We start from the raw sequence: 20,508 nt of genomic DNA, 5'->3' as shown, positions 1-20,508 counted from the left end.
CCCCAACAACCTGTCGAAGCGATTGGCCCTCCAGCAATCAACCACCCAAAACCCAAGCGAACCGAGTGTCACCAAGCCGCCTGCGGGCCACACACACAAAATGGGCCTCCGAGAAGGTGTCATAAAAATTTATATGTCCTTTACGGGCGCTTCCCCCGCTCAGCTGGCAAATGGCTAGGAAAAAGGGCAATCGCGTCACATTTACGTCTTGCCGTTCGGGCGACGTGTCTGGGAGTGTGAAAACGAGCCGACGTTGTTCCGCCGCAAGGTGCTTTACGGATGATGGGTCTATCTCGGTGTGCGTATTTGTGTTCTCTACCACCACCCGGTGAATGTGCATGTGAATGCTGATGAGCTTGTGGTGGGTATGTGGTGATGTTTTTTGTGTCTCTCTGTGTGAGTGAGTGTTGGAGAGTGAATCAGTTTGTGGGTACGTTTGGTTTCATTCAGTTCGTTTTATGCTACTACTTCCATTTTTTGTTGTTGTGTCGCCATGCTTTGCCGTTTGTGGCACAGCGGAACAGGAACGGTCTGTCTGGAGGGTAAACGTGCCCGTCATGCGCCCGTGTGCCAGCCAGTGTGACAAACAATCGTCGCACAGGCTGTTGCCATCATCCTCCTCGCTCCTACCGCAGCATCACTGACATGGCCACTTGAAGCAGCCCATCTTCCGCCCCCCGGGGCACCCGGCGAGCACGAACTGTGAAGTCGGCAAATGTTGACGGTAATAATAACAATGATCATAATAGGGCTCATGATTTATTCGTTTCCCTTAACATGGCCACTCACACACACACGGGGTAGGAAAAGGAGCTCTGGTGTGGATGATGGGGACGGTAAGCCTGAAGCTGAATGCAATCTGCCCATGAAGTTAGTTGGGAGATTGGGGGGGCGGGTCGAAAAATGACCGTAAAATTTATTTCAAGATTATTGAGCCGGTTAAATGAGGATTTCTGGGCGATGTTATATTCTTTCTGTTTTAAAATTATTAAAATATACAGTAGAAAAATCTTTCATGCATGTCATGCTTAGTTAAAAAAAAGAAAAGATAGATCAAAGTCTAGATAGAGCAGTTCTATTGTTCATAAATTTTAGAGCATTTTGTATCGCTTAAAAAGAAAGTAGCTAGAAACATGTTTGCCTTTGATTAATTATTCCTTTTATTATTACCGTTTTTAGTATTATTATTATTATTATTATTATTATTATTATTATTATTATTATTATTATTATTATTATTATTATTATTATTATTATTATTATTATTATTATTATTATTATTATTATTATTATTATTATTATTATTATTATTATTATTATTATTATTATTATTATTATTATTATTATTATTATTATTATTATTATTATTATTATTATTATTATTATTATTATTATCATTATTATTATTATTATTATTATTATTATTATTATTATTATTATTATTATTATTATTATTATTCTTATTATTATTATTATTATTATTCTTATTATTATTATTATTAGTATTATTATTATTATTATTATTATTATTATTATTATTATTATTATTATTATTATTATTATTATTATTGTTAATTTTTCTCATCAAAGTCATCTATCGGTATACCTAAGTAACCAAATACTTCCATTTGACAAATTTAAAGGTACAAAAAACTAACTCAAATATGTAGACACAACTGATACAACTGATACATTAGGAACAAGGATAGAAAGTAGATAACTTTAACCTGTTATATACTTCCATATTTTAGAGTAGTAGGTCGTTAGCACCAAACACAGTTCATCTAAAGGGGCTTTTAATAGCTCCCTACGATTCTAAGGTCTCTGGAGGGAGTAGAAAAACTTATAACCTTTACAATTGAAAACAACGAATCTATTTTATTCGTATTCTCTATAAATAATCACGTGATTCCTAGCATAACATTCAGTAGATTAAAAATCAGTCAGTAGACTAATATAATGCATTTCCAGGAATGAAAAAAAAAATCGAATCTTTTTAGATCCAATACTTTTCATCTCACCCTTTGACTCACACCATAATGCACGATTTTCCACAAGTCAGCTGATCCACACGCACGGGCTCGACACGAATAAACGATGCAAAGCGACCCGCGGTGAGGTATCATCCTTGCACGTGCGATTCCCCACCTTTCGGTTCCACATCATCATCATCATCTTCTGCGTGATCACCATCACCATCATTACCATGTCATGCTCGAGGGGAATGCGTTACTGAAATCCTCATCGTATAATTCCGCCCAAAAAGGGATATCGGGATGGTGAAGCCTAGCAGCGAGTCAAAATGAAAAAAAAATACGAAAGCAAATAAAATCACAATGTAGTACATCGGTGAACGCGTTTCGCAACGTGCATATCCTTCAACCCGCGGCTTGCGCTGAGAGATTTTGGCCTTGTGCTGCCTTCCTGCCCACAGAGGAAGCCTACTACCGATGCTACACGACTCAGCCACGGTAAAGCCTGCGAGGGCTGAAGTCAAGTGAATATATCCATAATTCAAAGCGAACGAGGTTTTTATGAGTGTGCGATCGTTCATGAAAGCTTATTTTCCTCTGTGCCCAAGGTTTCCGTTTGTCTTGCAGCCAAACGGGTACGGCACGGGTGCGTACACAAAACAGCACGGTCGAGTTCACACACATCGTCATCCTGCCAAGAACACACACATTCGCACACATCCACACACGTGCGCAAACCCTGGCAAGAAGCTGCTGAAGGCTTTTGTGCGACCAGCCTTTGCCTGCCTGCCGCATCCTGGTCTCGCATGTGAATGTGTTTTATTATGTGTTAAGAAGGATGTTAAAGGATTTATTCATACACGCCAGTGTCGCCAGTCTGCTTTGCGAACTGGCGGGCCCAGTATTACACGGTGATGATGGTGGTAGTGGTGGTGGACCGGCCGGAGACGTTTTATGGGTTTCCGTGTTTCGTGCAAGAGGGTTCTCCTCTTCGTCGCTGCAGCACGGATAGGCCGGCTAGCTCTAGCGCCACCAGCACCAGCTTTTCTTCCCGACGATTTGATTAAGATGGTAAGCCGGGTACCCAGTTTAATTGTGCCGGCATTTATCCGGGTAACTCCTTTCCGGGAGGAGTGACGCAGCCACTTTCCTGGGACTGCCGTTTATCCACGACCGGATCTGGATTCTAGATCATTTAGCTTTCACGACATGACTTTGTGCTTGTTTCGTTCCCCGCACCGCCCACATGTGTTCCTTGCATTTGCTCGCCCTTAGCTGGCCGAATCGCTATTGGACGACTCCGTAAACCTAGGGTCGTCATAAATAGGAATCAAATTGAGAAGTGTACATGTTGCGTTTTTTTCTTCTTCTCTTCTTTCGTTGGTTCCCTTTACGTCCTCTGATTAATCGTTATGTTCGTGCGCAAGGACGAAGTACATGTTGCTGTGATGAACGAAAATGTCTTTTTCCTCGTGTAGTCGAGACGCTGCCGCGAGCATAGGAATGTGTATCGCATGCATGTTGAACAAGCACTTGGCACGAAATGAAAATTGTACACCAAAAAAAATGTTGAAACGGGTTATTTATGGATCAGTTATGGAACCGCTCAACATGTTTGTGGGGTTGATAGGGTGTTTGTCAAAGGGTAAAAGGTTCTTGGCGGAAGCAATATAGTCATGTATAAACCTACAAACAGTTTAGGTAGGTTTTAATTTACAATAAAAAAAAGCTTATAAGGTTATTGCTGGATCTTTTGAATGAAACTGCAAAAGGTAAAACATACTTTTAAATCTGAAGCTCAATAAAAGCATTTTACAAATCTTACAAGTTGCAACATAGCATTTGTGCAGTAATGTAGTATGTTGTATATTAATCTTAATTTTGTTTGGAAGCTGTGCACACAATCTTATAACGTAGATACATAGACGTAGCGTAACCTTAAAATGAGACAAATCGTAGATACGTAAACTAAAGACTTACTACCACGACTGAGCATTTGTTACCTTATTATTCAAACTGATGCTTTTGGAAAACATTCACTTGAAATTCCACCAAAAAGTATCACTGTGTATAAAAAACGATTTTTTTTATCCTGATGAAGAAATAAAGTCAGAATATAATCACGCTGAAATACTATCAAATACAACATCACTCGTACAAGATCGTAAACAAGCAAAGTGAAATGACAGCTCATTTAAACCTGCACGTCACCACTGCCAATTTAAATCAGCTACATCAAACGACTCCCAGTGGCTTCCAGTAACCGGCAGAAGCATCGGCATATCAATAGCTCTAATGTAAAGCAAACATGTTCATTTGATAAACACCAGCGCTCGCTCGCACGCTACTCAACCATCGCGCCTGCCCAAAGGGCACACGGTCGCGTTAATTCCACGTAATGGCTGTCGGATAGTAGCGGGAGCTAGCGAGACTTTTACCGCAAACCGGAAACGTAACCCACATATATCCACTTCCACCTCGCAGCGGAAAAGCGCTAGGCCCACCCGTGGAGAAAAATCAACAACAAACCGCACAAGCTCGCGTTACTATGTCAAACGTTGACAAAACAATCAGGCACCCCCGGAACACCCACGGGCGTGGAGGAAATAAGCCTGTTTTGCCATACCATGGGCCCGGGATCGTTCGATGTTCGTTCGTACGCACGCAGAGTGTAAGTGTCTTGCCTGCTAACCAACGGTGAATGACGTATCATCGACTGGCGGAACACGCTAGGGCAGCACCATAGCATAGGAAGTGATGTGTGGAATCGATGGCATCAAAACATGGTTTCACTTTCGTTACATCCCGGCAGTTCCCGCTGGTTGTGTCAGTGTTGCCTCCAACCACCAGCGGGGTGCGGCTACCTCCCATCCGTCCTGGATTTCGCAAACGCGTAAAATCATTTCACGGCAAAGATGCTTCTGGCATTGGACCACCGTACCGGTTTGACGTACAACGCCCATCAATCGATTGAACCGGGGCACACTCGTACGCGAACGTTGCCAACCGAAACCGTAGGTCTGACTTGCTCTGAGGTCGTACGAGCACAAACACATACACACAACCGTACACAAGCATACACATTCGACGCAGACGTTGAAAGCATCCGGGGCAAGAGATGGAAATTTAAACGCAATGACGCACCTTCGACACACAAACGCTCACAAGCGCGCGCTTCCGGGAGTGCTGCTTCACACCCGTTGGCAGCTAACGTTTCGGGTGAACGGACTTCAAACCACGCCAAACAACCGAGACCACACCGTGAGACGTTACGTCGAAGGGTTTAAATCTGATCGGGATGGAAGAGGGATTAAATAAACTCCCGGTGGCACCACCAGGCGCCTCCATCGATCGGCCTAACAACGTGATGGTGCCGTTGTGTGACAAACAGAAAAAAAGCTAAAAGAAAATTCATCACATAGGAACAGGATTTTCCCTATACGTTATACAGAGTAAGTCCAAACGCCAAACGCCCGTGAAGTGCGTCCAACGATGGAAAGGGAGCGCGGATCCAATCCTCCGCCAACCGCGTTCGACCGTGGGGTGTCTAGTGACTTTTTGTAATTAAATTAAATCTTTTCGGCGGTGGAGACAGATCTTTGTACCCGGGTTAATGTAGCGGTTTACCAACGAAATACGCACAAGTGAACACTCGTCGGTGGGTAGAACAACAAGCGAGCTAACCCGTGTTTAGGGCAAACCCAACCCTTCCCCATGCCTCTGTGGTTGGGTGATATAACGATTTTAATCCTTCAATTTAGAACCTCCACCTTCCTCCACCAGCGTCACCGGTAACCGGGCGTAATACAAGTATGTAAACGAGGCGGAAATAGCACCGAGGGGGCCACGACACAAAGGAGGTAAAGCAGAACGGTAACGTTGCCTGGCTGGAAGCTTTTGCAATTTAGTGCCTTGCCTTACGAGCACCCCGCTGGATGGTTTTGCTGACTGCAAATAACAGACACCGCCTTTCAGCTTCAGCTTGACTGTTCCTCTTTCGGCTACAGCCGTCACTACTCCTTTCCGTACCACTTTGCACTGCTGTATGTGGGTGAGCGACACTGTAAAAGGAACAAAAAGTAGGAAGAACGAGCAAAGAAACGCTCCCTCCATCTTAAAGGCCAACCGCGAACAGCAAGCGAGCGAGCGAGCAAACACTGGTACACGGTATGGGCTGCGGTTTTTATGTTTTGATGGCTTAATTATTTCAGTATGATGACGCATCACGATGAGACGTCGGAGATGAAACGAGATGCTTCAATAAAATTAGCGCTACAAGCAAACCGGGACGCGTTACGGTGGGATGAGAGTTAAGCTAATTTAACAGGGCGCAATGTAATGTATTGTTGTGGTGCGTCGCGCGTCGAAACAGGAAAAAATGTTAACCAGTTTATTGGGTTTTCTAGGTACAAGATGATTTGATAATATTATAAAGTATGGTTTTGTATCATTATGATAAGTGTAAAAACTCATTTAAATAAGAAATTAAGAAACATTATTATAGAAAGAAACAAAACAAAAACAAAGCTATTGCAAGATTAAAAAGTCTCAAAATCAGAAAATTTTGCGGGAATATTTCAGTTGCATAAAATTGTATAACGCTTACACCTTAATAAAAATATAAAAGACATGAATGGAACACTTTTAGACAATTTTTTCCCGAGGTAATTAATTACCGGTTAGCCGGTCTCGTAGTACAGTCATCATCTCGTACGACTTAACAACATGTCCATCATGGGTTCAAGCTCCAAATAGACCGTGCCGCCATACGTAGGAATTAATTACTGCCAATAATAGAACACAACACAAGCCACCATAAAAAGATTAATTTGATTTCCAATAACGATGTTCGCAGTTGAATAACGAAAGTGATTAATCGTCATATTCGCAGTTGAATATTATACTTTAAAACATCAAACGTGTACTTAACTGCTAATCATGAAATAAATATAAATCAATTCTTCTCCTTCTGAAAAATTATGGATTTAACTATGGGCCACCATCTAAAATTAGTAACGTAGCTTTATATTCTTCACGAACTCAAAAAACAATCATCTGATGCTAGTTATAAACGAACGCCTAACACCTTAACTGAGTAAAAATTTGATTGGATTGTCTAACAAATTGGTTAGTAGTCTGGCTTATAGGTTCGTTTGTTCGATGAATCTTAGAGCAAGAGCAGCATCAAACACTTGTGTACAGATTACTTATCTTCTTATGCTCAATTCAATGTAGAAAATCATCACCTTATGGCTCACCAGCATCAATCCACGAACATTTCTTCTTCTCATTATAAATCAATTGATTTGCTCGAAGGTAATGGTGCTAAACGTCACGGTTAGGAAGCATCATTAGAAAACGTTTGCAGCAAGTGCTAAAGCTCAATCCACCACTCATCGCTTCTAACTTTCAGCACAAGTAGATAGAACGAGTTTGGGGAACGATTTAGATTCATCGATGCAATTTCGCCTTAACGATCCCGCGCCGGTCACACTGATAATCATCTAAATCGGGATGTAGGTCTGCCGTGGATTGATCCAAACTTTCCCTTCCCAACCAAAAAAAAAAAGGTTGAATGATCCTTGCACAATTTCTGTTCCAACCACTGCCCAGCAACCAGCGTACGGCCAAAGTCAAACAGCAACAAGTCGGGCCGGATAAGCTATACCCCTCGGGGAGGACCTTTGCAACGGTTCCACGGTTCTAATCCTTTCCACTGGACAACTCGGCCAGCAATGGTTAGAACGTACAGCAATAGCATAAAAAAGGGACCACCATCGGAAAGGACCAGTCTTTAGGGCAAGACCAAACCAGCATGTAACGGAGTAAAACGGACACACACAAAGGTTTTTTGTGTAGACACATTCAACAGATGGATTCATCGGCAAATAGTAGCAAAACAAACACACACACCTACACGCTACCCAGCAAGTGTGTTGAAAGGTCGTTCAAAAAGGACGTCTTTGTTCACTATCCCTTTCCCGCAACCCGTCGAAGTAAAAAAAAACAACTCTAACAACTTTCCCAAAACGCCCAAAATCTCGGACAGAACTAACCCGAGACCCGAAATAAGCTTTAAATCGCAATATGATAATCCATACCCCATAACACACAAAACCCCTAGCTACGGGTACGGCAACATTCTCGCCGCTGGAGTTTGGCTGAACCGTCCCACAGTCGTCGTGTGTGTGTGTGCTCCGTGCGTGCTCCACCCAAAGCCAAAAAGGTTCTGAACCAATTTCGGAAGGAGGAGAACAGTTAGTTTACTCGTTTTGCTAAGTGGGACCCATTTCGATACGATTTCACTCCTATCTGTCGGCGGGTGTGAGTTTCGAGTCGGATGCCAGTCTCAAAACGATACCCGGAATTGTTCCAGAGGCAAGCCGTTCCCGGGCGAAGGGGTAACGATACAAATCTCATTTTAACTCCTGCGGCAAATGGTTGGCACGGGCAGACACAGCAGAAGGTGTGATTCGGTGGAAACGTAGCCGGTGGGCAGTTACGGTGGAACGGTCGCCCGAAAGCTAAACGATATGTTTGGCTCCGGACTGCTGTTTGGCTGTTCTAACCGCCCCCAAAAACTAAGCAGTGCTGATCAACTGAGCAGCGTAAGCCAGCCTTCCCGGGGAAAGGTGCAAAGCATCGCATCCACAGTGGAAGTTTGCCGAGATTCAACATAAAACGATTTATACGTAAAGAACAGATACTATCCCTTACCGCCAAGCGGTGAGTCGTTTTCCGTCACTCCCCTGAGCCTCTTGCGTTTCCTCTTCCACTCAATGGAAACGAACTCTGCACCATCCGCGATAGTGCCGGTGTGGCAAAGTACACACCGAAAGCAACTTTGGGCGAAAGCTTGCGCCAAACTGTTGCATGCTGAAAATTGGCGTTCTTACCATACGCCCAAACTCCTCTTTCCCCGTGCACTAGCGCGAGAGTGGCAGAATAGTTTTGCGGATTGTTGCTTTCCCGTCTGCTTGCTGCGGAGTAGCAGCTACTCTCATCCAACGGACGGATAGGTCGGAGGGATTTGGAATGCTTGCTTTCGTTCCGCCCGTGCCCGTGCCACGGGTTTTGCAGTTATTTTTGATCTGAAACACAAATTGCCATTACGAAAAGTGCTCGAGAAGATTGCGCGCTCTTACTTTGCACCTGGGCACACACTTGGCTGCCGCTTTGACGTGGTGGGTTCGTTTGAATCGGTGTGTGAAGATTGTTGCACAAGAGTGTTTTGAGACAAACTTTTCAAATGAATGGTGACAGTTATAATAGTTGTTGTTGAGACCGCTTTCGATTCGTATGCAGGAGGTTGGATATCTTTTTTTATTTTCAATCGGGAAATTAAAATGCAGTTTTTGAAAGCTATTTTTAATCTACGAAAACTTCATACCGCCGTAAATTTTAGCTGCTTGGTTATGAATTTTTATTTAAACAATTTTTGGTTTAAGAATTTGCTGCAAATAATTAGAGGGAATGGCTTTATTTGGAACAATAAACAATATTTTCGTAATAGTGAATAAAATTATCTTGAAAATTGTCACACCTTTACCTTATCCTGGAAAACAATTATTTTCAGAACAAATAAGCCGAGCATAGTTCTAAATTCGGATCATTTCAATCAATATTGAATACAATAAAGTTTTATGATCGACATGATTGTTTTTAAGAACACTCACAGAAGTGTCTATTCATATAGATATATATTTATATATTAATATAAATATATATTTATAATAATATATATTCGTATTTATATATTTATATAAATAAATAAACAAAAAAAAAATAACAATTTCCCGCGCTCATAAACATATGAACAAACATATTATTAAGGACAATTATATGACTCGATCGTTAGATAAAAAGAGTCCAAAACGTAGATTTGGTATTATGATGCTTGTTTGACACATCGATTTGTCTCTTGTTTGAAATTCCCAACTGAACGAAGGCTTTTGTCCTACATTTGCATTACCTGACTCAAACGTCGACAGTTTTTTGTCCAACAGCTTTCCGTCTGATCAGAGTGACGAAAAATGTGCTATTTTACGGTTTTCCATTAATGTAGTTAATTTAAACCACACCCATCGCAAGTAATTACAATCAGAATTGTATAGTTATCATTTCAGGAAAGATGTGGAAAACTAGCGCTATAATAGCAAACGTTCACCTAATAAAATGCAATGGAACCCCACACAACGAGTGTAATCCGTCCCAGTTAACTCGTTAAGCGGGAGGCTCTTTTCCATATTATTTGCATGAAAAGTGAATCATAAATGTGCTGGTATAAGTGATAGTAGTTGGCAGATCATGCGTTGATGAAATATTAGTATCGAAACGCAAGAAACACTCGTAATATACACTTGTCCATAATTATTCGACACTTCTCGTGGCATTTTTTTTATATCAAACGATCAATAATATCGAAACTCCCATTTAGTTGAGCGATAATCAAATTGAAAGAAATACTCATGTTAACAATTGTGAGCTTGAGTACACATCGGCAGGAAAAAAATGTGTCAGAAACAAAAACGATGTGGCTAGTTATTCGTAATTTACTCGTTTAAATATTCGTTTTGCAGTTTCCTCTGCAATAAAATAATAACAATAATACACCAAAGAAGCAACGTTTTAACAATTCTATAATGCTTCTTGTGCTTCACGTTAACGTTCGTTTTGGAAAACAAGAGCATTGACAGAGCAATTTGACAGCAATGTCTTGGATGAACCCTCTATAATACTGATAAAATATCCGTTTTTTTGGAATGGGTTTGTTTGACTCTTTTCCGGTTGACTCACATAATTGGCCTTTATACAATGTTAAATTTTCTAAACAACTTTTTTTATTCAGGAAGAACGGTTCGAAAAAACCGAATTACTTCTAAATAACTCATATCATGAACATATTATTATTATATATTATTATTATTATTTGATACATAATATTTTTCATAAACAACCAGATGCGGTTGCCCAAACAATCAAAGCAATTGTGGAACTCGTGTACATTGTAGTGTTTGTGAATAACAATTTTATTGCCAGTGTATAGTCATATTTTCATTATTGGACAGGCGCTCCGTGGTGTGTGATCATTTGTATTGTTTTATAAAAATGACTCAATGGATACAGTCTAAATCATAATCAAAATGCTTGTAGTGATTGTATCATCACGCTTTCAAGCATACTCGAGTACTTAACAACTCTACAATGGGCTGCATATTCACAGCAGTACCGTTGTGTTTGAAGTTAAAAGCCCTTCACCGGACAAGCTGTCAACTTGTAACGCAATCGTACGTAAATACTTCATTGCTTCAGGAAACCACTTCCAGGGGTCGAAAGGAAAAAGTGCTTTGGATAAAACTATGATAGTTGCTAGCTATATTAACCAGCTCTCCCCTTCTGTAGAAGGGCCACTTGACCCATATTTTGAGGTTTTCGACTATTATTTCCTAAAACCGACCGGACCCTGGAACTGCGAAACGCACCACGCCGAACAATAGTTACAATTACAGTACGGTCAGAAAGGGCGAGTCAGGAAGCACATCGTGCGACATTCACGGGATCGTTGCGAGATTGGGTGGGATTTTCCATTAGTACGCTTTCATTCGGAAAACCCATTTGGTGCTCCCGGTCGCTCACACGATGGCGGCTGGGCACCAAATTGGTCAGCCAAGTCGAATGCTGGCAACAGTAAATCATGGTCATCGATACGCGACCATTCTTGCCCGATGCGAACCGGACCAGAGAGCGGTAAGGTGAACCTGTTGAAGCGTATACAGACGGTCGTCGTCGTCGTCGTTGCCGTGGTAGTAGTCGTCGGATGTGACCCATTCTGCACCCTCTCGCCATTTGCTATTCGATCCACGGGAGTGCCCGCGTGGAATCAAACTGTCATTGTTCTCGCGCTAAAGGGCGCGCTGCGCTAAGTGCAGTGCACCACCATCCAAAGGTAATCGCACCGAAAAGGACAATGTAAATGCGCATACGGGATGAGATACAGACACCCCTCCGTGGCTGGTTGGGTACGGGAGAAAAGTCATGGTCGGACCACCCAGTCAACAGCAACAGTAATAGTCCCGGGAACGTCAGACGATACCGCGCCAGCATTCCGAAGGTGCCGCTGCCTGCGAGAGGTGTCGAGAAAATGGATTGAATATCCCACTTACTATGAATAGCATTGGCTTTGGGTGGTAGGGCGAGTGGTACCGCAGGGTTGAGGGAGAGCCGCAGTCACCGTGCCGCACAGCCAGCGATGGATAAACTCCATATTTTACAAGTAACGATCCTTGTGCGATCCTTGCACAGCGATACCGTCCACCAGTGTGGGCCACTTGTGAACCTGGCTGCTGGTCTTCTCCGTCTACGCCCTACTACACTCACCACCAGTGCGAGTGTTAGTTGCCACACTCGACAGGATGTGTGCCGGGACACACGAAAGGCGGAACAGTCGCTTGACGAAGTGTATTCATTGGAAAGTGCTCGAGCGTGTACATATTGAGCGGAAAAATGCTTGACACTGTGCGCGTACCCACTACCACCAGCGCTACCCAGCCTCCTGCTTCTTCGGTGGGATGGTTACAGTCTCCATTCTCCCGCCACGTCGCGAACGTATTCGGTTGTAGTAGAACGTGGAAATAGCTTGCCGTTACCGGTCGCTCGCTCCGGTGTGACCGGATGCCGACGTGATCCGTGAGATGAGGCAGCGAACGTTACAGCCAAACGGAAGTGGTTTGAAGCGGCGGATGTGGGCGAAGGGCGAACACGATGGCGACACAAAAAAAAAAATGGAAGCAGAATTTCAATCCCGCAAAGAACGTTCGTACCGGTTGCAGAACCCAACTACCGGCTTCGCAACAGGTCGCAGATGCTTCCAACTGTTGCATTTGCCGCCTGTTGCTTTAATTTCCTGCACTCTACCGTCAAACCGACTCCAACCTGTCGCACGTTTCCTTGTGCTCGTTAAATGTTTCGTCCCCTCTTCCCACTACCATCGGCGTTATTTTCTCTCTTTCCTCATCCACTCTTTTGCTCGCTGTTTTTTGCGCATTCATATCCTCCCAGCAAGTGCAATCCTTGTTGTAGGAAACCGTTTTTCATTTTATTTCAATTCACGTCTCGCGCTCCGCTTTTTCCGGCAGACGCGCTGAATTTTCCCATTCAGCGAAGGGTTTTTCCTGCCGCGCATAGAAAGTGCCAGGAGCCAGGGAAATGGTTCGCGCTACGTTCGGCTGCACCCGTACACTTTAAATTGGCGTTGGCGACGTTGGGCGGACGGCGAGCGATGTTGCTGCCCAATTGGTTCCGTGCAATAGTTTTCCACCTAGTTGGAGATTTATTAGACAAACTGCTTCCATTCAGGTGTCACTTTTGTGTGTCTTTTGTGAATGAGCCCGGCACTTATGCTTTGGGGAAGTGTTGGCAGAGTTCTTTCTGCTCAATATATTCACATTTTCATTATTTTAGGAACGTTTTTGTACTGTAATAAAAATATTGTAAATAAAATGTCTTGTAAATATATAAAAAATCCGCTGAATTAAAATAAGCTCAATTATCAAAGAGCGATTATTTATTATTTTTTAATTATCCAAGTTTTTGATGGTTTTTGACTTTTTGACTTGATTATTATGCCTTGTTAATTCTCAGCGTAAGCGATTAGCTACCTAAGAATAGTCCCATGCTACTGAACTTGCATTGTTCTGCTATGAATACAGCAATTAGTCATATATTGGCACAGGCAGGTCTAGATCACATCGAAAGCCTAATTGTGCCAAATAAAAAAGGAAGCTTAAAGAGTGAAATTCAAGGCTGTTTTAATATTTTCTTGAGGCCAAAACACGAGAACATACTTTACGAGGGGTTTATGTGCAATGCTCCTTTGTTCAATCCTTTGAAGGTTAATGTTTGATAAGTTATTAATTTATTCATTGAATTATTAAACATCATTTTATACGATCCTATTTGTGAACACGAAAAAACGAAATTGATTCTACAAAGATTTTTTTTCACTATTTAAAACTATGCTTCATAAACCAGCAAAAGAGCCTTTTCCCAGACTCCCATTACCCGAAGCACCTACTCCCCAACTATCGTTTGTCTCTATTGACAACCGATATAGTCATTTAAAAACACATAATATCATTAAGAACGTTTACGTTTTACGGTCTGAGTTTTATAACGAGTCTCACGCGCACCCCTCCCTTACCTTCAATCTCGCCAGTAATCGGTATCGTTAAAGTTAACATCTTTTTTATGATTACCCCCATCAAACCCCTCTCTCGGAAATCGGAGAGCGTCACACGCATAAAGCGCGATTTCATGCAAAATTAACCACGTTCCCACAGTGGCAAAAGTGCTATGTGGATGCACTTTTTAAATCACACGTTTTGCTAGCACCATAGCGCAGCAAAAGCGCGGCAACCGAATGCATTAGCCACCCTCACAGGCTACCCCCTGGCTGCTTTATGAGAGCGTATCGAACCGAAACGGTGCTGCTTGTTCGTGCGACTTGCTGGATGGTTGAAATTCGTTTGGTTATGAATTTAAATTGCGATTGCAAACCACTATCAAACGGCGAACGGTTCACTTGGTAACGATGATATCGCATAATTTCGTTGCCGGCCGTTTTTTGTACCAGCACGAGACGAAACCCCATTTACGCTACGACCCGGTGGCCCGTCTGCCGAGGACGGGATTGGAAAAAGGAGACGCAGTTACGGGTTGCGGGTGGGAAGCACGATAACTTACTTTACGCTCGCTGATTTATTCCTTTCCAGTCGGTGCTTAAGATGCGCAAACGAAGGGGAAAATTAAATATTGTAATAATAAAGATGTTTAGTCCGGGCGTTCATGGAGTGGCAACCGAGTGCTCTGTCCGCCCAACACCCGCGAATGCTGGATGTGCAAGACCGCCCCTCCGTACGACATCAACGGTGGCAACAGCGGGAAGCGGCAAACAGCGCTGCTCACGAAAGTTTGTTTGATCAGAAAAGTTCAAATTAAAAACTTTTGCTATTTTCGAGTCCAACCCAACGAGTTGGTGTGTTGCCGAGGGGGCCCCCGAACACGGGCAACACGCCCGACCAACTCGATACCCGTCTTCCGGATGCCGTGCCAATCGAATGCCGTGTTTGGCTTGTGCTTGTGCACGCTGCTACTGCTCATATTGCTCGCCTCGTCTGTTCGCATCCCAAGCCGCAGACGATAGTGAGGCTGTTTGTCAATGGAGAAAAATTACATTAATTCCGGAGGAAAATCTTTGATGCCTGGCGACAAAGCCAGGCCGCGGTGTGAGGAATGTGTTTGTGCGCCGTGCGGAAGGAAGCTCAGGAAGTTTGATCAAACTTTACCGACCGGTGTCTGTGCTGGCTGCTGCTGTATCGATCATGGTTTGACGAAAATCTGTTTTATTTGTAGATATTTTATTTTGTAGGAGCTCATACAAGAAATATTAAGAAAAAGATTAACAAAGATTGTAAATATGGTGTCCCAAAAAATTGAAAATGTTTTCCACTATAAAACGCCGTAATCAATCATTAGGAACAGCCTAAAATATAGCTTCCTCTTTAAGAATGTTTTATAGTCTCCTGAAAAGGATGGTTTTGACTTCATTCTCATCACGCATGTAAATGAGTAACGCGAGCCAACGATTTAGGTAAATTGCTAGCATTACAACACGAGTGAAACGAATTAAACTTTATCAACTGCTAAGTTTGCATTTTAGAGAAGAAATTGTCTCAAGTTACAAACTTTCCTTGCAGCCAATAACATATCCTTAGCCCTAACTTTGCTCCGTTTCCTTTCCTACTAATTGAATAATTACCAACAGCCCGTAAATTGGCTCGTAATCCTTTTAATCACTTTTAAGCTTTGTTACTGAAACATTCATTTCGTAATTAAAGACCAGTATCCCCCCACCTCGGAGACGACATCGTTCGATTACGCTCAGCTCGGCTTATCAATTGCCCGGCCCGCTTTTGCGTATATGTACGTGCTTTGCCTTTGCCGAGTACCGTCACAGGATCGATTTATGGTTACGATTATTAGTACTATTATTGAGCATTATTATTCACAACATTTTTCATCCGATGCTTTCTTTTTGCCAGGCCCGAGCGCACACTGTCAATAACGACCGCCTTCCTCGTGTTCCCGTGCCCCGCGTCGAGATTCGATTCCTTCGTACCGTTGTCGGAGAAAATTTAAATCTAATCATACTTTCATAATAGAATCTAATTTCAATGGAGGATAACCAAATATAATGTTCAGGATCGAGTCAGATTGAGAGCTGCCGAAGGCTTATTTCTTTTCGCTACCTTCGGTTCAGTGTTTCCTTCTTTCCTGATGAAGCCATCACGCGTCCTCTCTGTCTCTCTCGTTTGTGGAGCATCTCGTCTTCAATGGTGTCCTTTTTTAAGGAACTTTTTTGTTGCGCTTCCTCATGAACTGCCGCTCGGAGTGGAGATTTTGAAAAGATATCCTCCGTTCCATCCCCTACCACACGGTTTATCCCGATCGAAAATAGGCCCGCCTATCCTGGAGGATGAATTTTCTATTCAAACGGTCGCTTCCCATACACGATGATCTTTAACGGAGACCCACAGCAACCTTTAAAAGGAAGCGGGAGTTCTGATTCCCAGATTTTTTGTATTTAATTTTTTGCTACTTTTCATTCGACGCCTTCTTCCGTACCTTCGTACCGGTGGTTCACTCTCGTCCTATCCCCCTATCGGCTTACGCCCACGGACAATGAGGTTGTAGTAAATAAATCAAAATATTAGCCAGTCCATAAGATCTTCCCCGTGGGATAGCATTTCGCCCTTCACTCCTCGGGTAATTGTCTCTCGCTGGCCTTCTTCCACCACGGTACAGCTGCAATTCGCCCCAGAGCCATGACAAACACTCCAGCAACCCTGCCCGACTACTGCTGACACTCACAACGAAACGCGGGGATACGGCGGGTGTGGCGGCCCAGCGGCAAGGTTAGGTTCGGGCTGCTTATGGCTCCAGTGCGTTGCCGGGGTGGCATCGTTTATCTTCATCATAATCACGTTACATGCCGCTTTTGAAGTGCTTTTCGAGTCAATTCAAACGGCAACAGCGAAACACAAGCTGCTGGACGAGCGCTGGAGGAAACACAAAGACGATGAGCACGTCATCGTCGACGGTGCAAAGCACGATAGGCCCGGTAAGATTCTAAAGGAACGTGGCTTTGCGTGTCTTGTAGACAAATGAGAAAACAACATTCTCTCATCCACTGGTTGGTGTTGTGTGTGTGTGTGTATGTATGTATGTGGGGGTTATGTTTTTTCGTTCGTGTTGAGCCCACGAGCTATAATTTTCCCCGTGGCAGCCCTGGCTTGCAACAACCAAGCGGGAACGTCACCGGAAAAGTCAATCTTGGCCAACGCCGTACGGCGTGAATGACCGGAGCGAGCGAAAGAGACCATTCTAAAGCCAGGAGTGACCTGAGCAGCTTCAACAATCGTAACCTGAGGCTGAAAAGTCTTTCTTAGCAAGGAGAAGAAAAAAAACAACACTCCAGCAAAATATGAACAACATGGAAAAGGACCTCGTTTTCGGTGAAATTTAAGCGTGCACGTGGAAGCTCGTGTTCTAATTTGCTCACCATATTAAATCTGCTGACAATGAGCAATCCTTGCCGCGCGGGCAAACAGGGCCATCTGTTTTTTCTGCTTTGAAATCTTAGCCCCAGGGACGCATATTGGACGGCAGACACACTTTGCCGACAAGTGGCTCACAATTTTGGAAAGGTGAATACTAAACCGCACCACTGTGCTCGTCACCGTTTGACTGAACCATGACACAAGTGGGACATACACCTAGCGCCGAGCAAAAAAGTGGATTGGAGAATTGTTGGAATTGAAGCTAATACTCAACTAAGTAAAATGATAAACCTTATTTTAACACACAAAAAGCTTAGATTTAAACACAACTATAAGTTTATCCATTGTTAGAAAAAGGGTGACATTCATCATTGATATTAAATATTCAAACAACTAATAAAATAAGGTTTAGTTAATTGCCAGCTACATAAGCGCAATGAGATTAAGCGAAGCGTGATGTAGGTTCGGCCAACTATATAAATTAAATAAATTAAATTAAAGTTAAATTAAACTCAATTTATTTTTTTATCCGTTTTGGTAGGCATACGCGTCTGAAAATGTTCCTCCAACAAATAAACGTGAAATAAATCGGTTTGTTTCTCGTGCAACAAAAATGCTCCCGCAAGATGAGTTTGGCAGTTCGTCCATACGATTTGGTGACAAATGTTCAAAACAAAATTTTCATAGACCCTTTGGAGTCGTCCGTAATTTATGTTTAGAAAGTCTAGAAACCATGTCTTGTTCTTCTACTTCACTAATTAAACAATATAAAAAGCTAGTAGAATGCATCTCTATTCAAAGTATCTATAAGTTTATGAAGACATATTTGTTCTATCAACTAATGATATTTAAAAATGTTGTGTCTCATTCAACACCCTCAGAGGCTGCCAGTATGGACATACCGGCTCTAATCTGTATCAAACACCCATTTCAAATAGCATGTATAAGGTTACTTAACATTGTATGGAATATCCCTTATGCACTTTGTAATAGAGTACATAACTGTATGACTTTTTAAATATATGGACGAATTATTCTCTTATATGTTTAGTTTTAATATTAGAAAAAAAACAAGTGCACTGGTACATTCGTGATAATCACTTACGCGAAAGTCACCACTCAATGTTTAAGTACACAGAAAATTGGGTTTGGTGCCTTTGAATATTTCGTGTATGTGCTGTGATACTCAAGAGTATAATTTAATGAAGCGTAATTCATTCGAAAAACATACGTAGTATTTGAAATGTGTTGCAATGGGTCAACTCTTTGAACACCGGTGTAACAGATTACCGTGCCTGCTTATAAAAGGCCGCTTATAAAAGCTTATAACAAATCCTATCCCGCGGGGGAACGATAGGATTTGTTTCCTATTCGGATACATATTCCATAACTAAGATATTGGTATCAGTAGCTACATCCTTTTCTAGAACTGCATGATGGCATAGATCTTTTAGATAAACCAAACGAATTAAACGAGGAATTTTGACTAACTGAACCTTCAGTGAAATCTTACAACAAATATCATTAAAACCACGTTGCAATCAACGAACGCCACCCTGACTTGACAATTGATAGTTTTTCACTTTACCTCTAGTGTGTTGACTTACAATTAATATTTTGATCACATTTAGCAACCCAATATTCTGAACAAAACATATCCAGCCTGTTTTCATTTATAATCATTTGTAAATAAAATATTCACTCGTCATAAGTATTTGATGTTTTGTTCTTTACGTTGCCTTAATCAATCAAACATAACTCTCAGCTCTTCGCCACAGTTTGTTGTTACCAGCCGCACCGAACCGTGCGAAACAATTGCAAACGAAATGCTACACCATTTAGTGGACACATTTTTCCTTCAATTTCCCAACGCACCACTCGCAGTGCGTAAAAGTTTTAATTTCGTCCCTGCTTACCGGCACAGGACGAATCCAACAATCAGCCTGAAGCAGCGGGTCGTACCAATCCGAAAAAGTCTTACCATTCCTAACTGGCCGAGGCGAGGTTCAAAAAAGCCCTTTTCAAACATCCCAACAATTTGCGAAATGAATTAAATTATTCATTGCACCACATTTATTGTCGCTCGGCGGGGTGGAACTGGCGCACATTGGATTCCTTCGCCCACTTAGCTCTCCATTCCGGAGAGTTGTTTATCGTTTCATCTTGAACGCGTAGCTCGTGTCAGGGCACACATTTTCCCCACTACTACTCCCTTACTGTCAGACGGATTGTGTTCGGCTTTTTTGGCCACTTGGCTCGACACTTTGCGCCAAACTTTTATCCTCCATGCCCCACCCGACGGTCGCCGGAATGACAAGAGTTTCGGTGACGGATGATCTCTTCACTTTGGGTTTCACCCCGGACCTTTGCAATCGCAAGAACGTTTACCGCGAGCAGGAAAGGGAAGATCTTACACACTGCCTTCGTTTTCACATCTTCGCAACGTGAAAGGCTTTAATAATTGAAAACGGTCAACTTTATCTACCGTTTTCCGTAGATCCCGGCCAAACATTCCAAGGGCCAAAGAAACTGGAATTGAGTTTGGAATGATTGAGTTTGAGCGAGAACAGTTCCTGTGAAACGGGTAACATCCGGACACTGTCCAAAGGTGCTTTTCAAAAAACCTAAAAATCTTTCCCCTCTTTTGCTACTGCTCTTCTGTTCTCTTGACGCCCAGTGCCATCTATGCTCCCTGAATGCGAGAAATTCTTTCTTGGAAGCTTCCGACTGCTCTGCGGCTTCAATGGTTGCGGTAGCATAGTGCCATAGTTGGTTCCCTTCCTTCGACGGTCAGAAGTCCACCCGTACCGGTGGACGATCCAACCATGCGTCAAGAGCAATGATGCTTCTCTCGATAGCCAGAAAAACACCAGCCAACCGGTCCACTTCCTTGGCTTGGCTGCACTGACTTCTTCGGT

The sequence above is a fragment of the Anopheles coluzzii genome, chromosome 2 (assembly GCF_943734685.1).
Source record: "Anopheles coluzzii chromosome 2, AcolN3, whole genome shotgun sequence".
In the NCBI taxonomy this organism is placed as follows: domain Eukaryota; kingdom Metazoa; phylum Arthropoda; class Insecta; order Diptera; family Culicidae; genus Anopheles; species Anopheles coluzzii.
The sequence above is the reverse complement of the archived record's forward strand: the minus strand, read 5'-3'. Positions refer to the sequence as shown.